This window comes from Camellia sinensis, unplaced genomic scaffold (assembly GCF_055761805.1).
Source record: "Camellia sinensis isolate YWXY unplaced genomic scaffold, ASM5576180v1 Unanchor1, whole genome shotgun sequence".
Classification (NCBI taxonomy): Eukaryota; Viridiplantae; Streptophyta; class Magnoliopsida; order Ericales; family Theaceae; genus Camellia; species Camellia sinensis.
In genome coordinates, this window is record NW_028128987.1 from 17,890,203 (window position 1) to 17,895,062 (window position 4,860).

The 4,860-nt window shown below is 30.6% G+C and overlaps 1 long non-coding RNA gene across 1 annotated transcript; it reads right to left on the minus strand.

Moving 5' to 3' along the window:
- Positions 1-1,990: 1,990 nt before the first annotated feature.
- LOC145814248 (uncharacterized) lies at positions 1,991-3,717 on the minus strand. The gene is made up of 2 exons (XR_014357594.1): positions 3,415-3,717; positions 1,991-2,241 (listed from the first exon to the last, which is right to left on the minus strand). It is a non-coding gene; the product is annotated as an uncharacterized LOC145814248 (long non-coding RNA).
- Positions 3,718-4,860: the final 1,143 nt, after the last annotated feature.

The window sequence follows — 4,860 nt, forward strand, 5'->3', positions numbered from 1 at the left end:
GGGCAAAATTGATGTAATTAGAAGTACAGGAACCAAAATGAAACTATGGATAAACTATAGGGACCATTACTGTAATTTGCCCTTAATTATATTTAAATTTACCATTCTGAATCAGATTTTTAATTAAACTCCCAAAAGATTATAAATATCAAATTAAACTTATTTCCATTCTTAATTTTGGTTTCTTAAATCATTAAGGCCTTCAATTTCAAATCAAACTTAAAATCTCTGCCATTAAGGCCAAGTTTGGGTAGTTTAAAAAAAGCCAAAAAGTCAAAAAGTTACTCAAAAAGTTAAAAAGTTATCACTATTCACCAAAAGTCAACAATTACGACTGCACAATTCCCAATTCTAATTTTCCCTACAAACTAATTTTTATAATTTTTTATTACACATTTTTTCATAAAAAGTCAAAAAGTTAACCCAAACATTCATATTTTCAACCTCAACTTTTTAGTCTAAAAAGACAAAAAGTGCACTTATTTAGGACACCCCAAACAACCCCTAAATTACATAAATTGAACACCTCATAAATAAATTTAATTCATGATAATCTTAATTCTCAATCCTCATCATCACCTCATAATTTAATCAACTCCAATTCGAACCCAATTGATCGAATCTTAATTTTACTAAACTGAATCACATATTTATTTAAACTCTCATTGGGTTTAATTCTCAAAATTGAGTCGATTCAACTCATCAATTTCACCTTATTAAGCCATTTAAGCTTTCAATTCCTAAGTTTAAAATAAATTCTCAATAGAATCATATACGAATTAGTCTCCACAATTTTCATAAATCCTAGATTAAATTAGAATAATGAGCAATTAAGATTCAAATCTCCTTAATTAATTAAATGCTAATTATTATGTATGGTGGGGTCATCACACCCCATACAAGTAGGGGAAGTTACAAACATGAATTGTATTCTTAACATGTGCCTTAAGGCCCTGTTAGTTTTGAGTTATATGGGATGTGATTGGATTAAGATAGATGTGAGACCCATTAAAGTAGTGTTTATTTGTAAAATTAGAAAATGGATTCATAGTGCTAAGAGCATCCCCAAAAGATCCCTTATACCTGTATTTTAGCTAAAATTAGGAATTTTTTTGTCAGAAAGTACACCCAACAATTCTCTCATCCAATCCCCCAAATATAAGAGTTGCTATAACCACTTTCCACTTGTAGAGAGCCATTGTAGTTTCTCCAAACATATAGAATTATTATTTTACTCCAAAATTATATCATTTGCATTTTGAATCAACTAGTTGGCCCCCACGCGGTCGCGTTACAGTGTCAATATATATACTTTAAAATTTGTATTTGGTTTGTGAATTTGAGGGGAAAAAAATGTGTAAAATATAGGTCAAATATAGTTATATTTCTAGAAAATCACATACCAAATCATTCGGTTTGAGAGTTGATATCACTTATTCTTCTATAAAGCATGAGGACTGATATCCAGAGGCCAAACAACAGAGTCCTCATGCCTAATATCATTTTTCACAAAGTGCTCATGTTTAATATCTGAAATCAAACTAATTAAAAAATGATGTGATGGTGGAAACTGTTTCATACACCCATCTCAAGAAATAGAAATCTTTTAGAAACCCATTTCAATAAATAGAAGTAGAAACCATTTGAAAACCCACTTCAATCATTGAAGAGAAGACAAGAGATGCTATAGAAATCAAACCGTTTCATAACCGAAATCAAATAATTTCAAAACCATTTGACTCGTAGAGAAACAGATTTCAGGAAATAGAGAGTAAAAATTGAAGTTTTTGTTACCTGTGATGATGAGATCCAATGGTGTGGGAAAATGTTTCCCAACAAAAGAGAGAAGAAGAATTCAGCAATTTTCAAAGAAGTGAGTTACCTTTTGTAGAGTTATCATCCTCAAGGTCCATTGTGGCTTCACTTGTAACTCCTTCAACTTTGACAACACCATTTACAATTTCACACCTCTGCAACATGTTCACTCATATTACAAGTCAACCAAACAAATAGGTAATTCACATAAATTTGAACTTCTTTTGATTACAAGAAATTATGACGTATTTGGGAAAAGCATTAAGAAAACAAGCAGTGCCAAACTACACAATCCATAGGTTGTACCACTCAATGAGTCACATTCTCCATACCTTATCGTATAGTGATCTGTAAACCTTCTAGCAATTAGCTTCAAGGGCTGCTCTCTCCTAAAAAAAACTTTGCCTCCAACTCATTATGTTGGCTCTGCAATGGTACAACAAAGCATTACACTTCAACATATCCAAAAAATCTACGTACATACTTTTTGAAACCATTTATATATCAAATGTTAAAGTCTAAAGATAAACTTGGCTACAATATGACACCCAACGAGGACATTCCTATAAATAACCATATAATTAGCAATTCAACATCATTGACACGTTCCTGGATAGAAACTAAGCTACCTAATCTATGTATAATATCAGTTCAAAATGGAAATAAAGTACAAGCTCAATCCTAAATGTCAACGCTTATTCTCGACAAAGCGTAAACCCTTGCTACTTTTCCTAGTTCCTCCTCTTCTAAAAGTTGGTTCTGTCATGCTTAACGACTTTTCAATCCCCATGGAAGTGGTTCTTGAAGTACTTTACTGAAATTTCAAAAGAAAAAATGAATAATAAAATGTTTTCAAGATAAAATCTTGACAAGAAAAACAAAAACTCCACTCATTCCAATGTAACGTTCTCGTGTACACATTAATATTACTAAACATTTGGAACCCAGACATAATGAAATAAGAACATATTAAAATTTGTAAATTCTAAGCTATTTTCAATATTGCATTTTGAGTTATAGAGATCTGGATATTGCATTATTTCTTCCATGGACCTCCATATTTAACATGGCAATAATTTTTTGTATTATTTTTTATATTTTAACACTAATTTATGTTTGGAAAAAAAAAAGAAAAAAAAGAAAGAAAACAAAACAAAACCCCTAGAGTTTCACCCTTACAATAGCATATCTATACAATAGCATTTGAATTGAAACTGAAATTCTTGTTGAGCTAAGAATAGTTTCTACAATTTGAGATACATTTTTCTCTATATCTATCTATCTATATATATATATATTGAAGTAAGGGAAAAAAACTGTAAATTTTCTATTTCTATTTTCATAGGCATATTAACAAACAGGTGGTGTGCATGATTTGCACATAAATTAAAGTAAAGAGAAACAATAACATAGAAACCACATGGTGGCATATCTTGGAAGACAAATAAAGCATGGAAGCAACTATCTACATACCAGATTGTCCAACCATCTCGAAAGAGCATTAAAATACAAAGCTGAATGGAGTTCCAGTTTGCAAAAACACCAATAGAAAATACAGAACACAGAGGAAAACAAAACGTAGTAGGGAATTTCACACACCTGGTTGTCTGGTTGTGCCCTTGTTGTTCTTGGTTTTAGCACTTCTGAAAGATATAGAGTTCTACTGCTTCGTCGCTACACCCTTTGAAGACAACTCAATATTTGCCCAACTCAACAGCAACCGATACACCGCCATAGGATTGAGATGTAATAGGCAACAACAACAGTGGCGATTGTGCACTTCCACAAATTCAAGTTGGGGGCTTTTTTGTGGACCTGTGGGTTGGTGAAGGTTGCTCTTCAAAGAGGCAAAATTTGTTTTCTTCCTTATAGTCGGTGTGGATGATTTGAATCCACACCTTGCAGGCAAGAGCTTTGGGAAATAGCCAAATAGCATCGCACCGGTTTGGGAAATTCTAGGAACCCACGTGCCCAATCCAAAATCTACAAGGGAAGAAACCTAGCGTTACACCATGTTATACCACTCTTACGTTCTTTTTATATAGGTTATAGATTATGATTGGTTTATTTGTTGATTACAATCATTATTTGAAAAGTGTGAATTACTATATTTTTTTTTGCTTCTTATTTGGATTTTTATTTATTTAATTAATTTTTTTGATTTTTGGATCCTTAATAATCAGAAATTGTCTAATATTTTTGAAACACCACATGTCTGTGTGTCCATTCAATAATATTTTATAATATGTCTACAATTTAATTAAAAAAGTAATGAATAAATAATATGGGTAAATTACAAATACACCTCCTGAGGTTTGCATAAAATGGTTTGAAAAATTATAAATACCCTCATTGTTAGAATTTTTTATTTACCAGAATTAACTAGAAAAATAAAATTCATAATTGTTCTTCTATACAATAATAAAATTATCTAAATTATTAATTGAAACATATTTCTAGCATCATTAAAAACTGTTAATTGACTTGATGATTTATTAATAAAATGTGCGATTTGTTATGAAATTAGAAATCTCAGGGGGTAAAATATAATTTCCAGAATCATATGAGCTATTTGTGTTTTAATCAAACCTTATAGGGTGTATTTGTAATTTACCCAATAATTAATATTTAAACTGAATAGAGAAAGAATATGAAGTATTGTTAAAAAACAATAGTTGAATAAGTGACTCCTTAAAATAGGGAATCAATTTTTTAGTTATATTTTAGGGAAGAAATATGGTGAATTGTTGGAGATACTTTAAGGAACTAAGACAGACTCTGGAGGAGAGGATTAGCAAAAAAGTCCAAAGGTTGTGTTTTAAAAGTAGTGAGGGGATTAGTTAAGAGTATTTTGCCCATGGTGTGTGTGGTGCATTTGTGTATTTTTTTTTTTTTTTTGTTAGTATTATGCTATTATATATATATATATATATATACTAGCGTATGGCCGTGCCTAAAGGCACGGTGTAAATAATATTAAGATTAAAATGCAATTATAAAAATATATTTAATAGACTGTATTCTACAATTCCAAACAAATTAAAT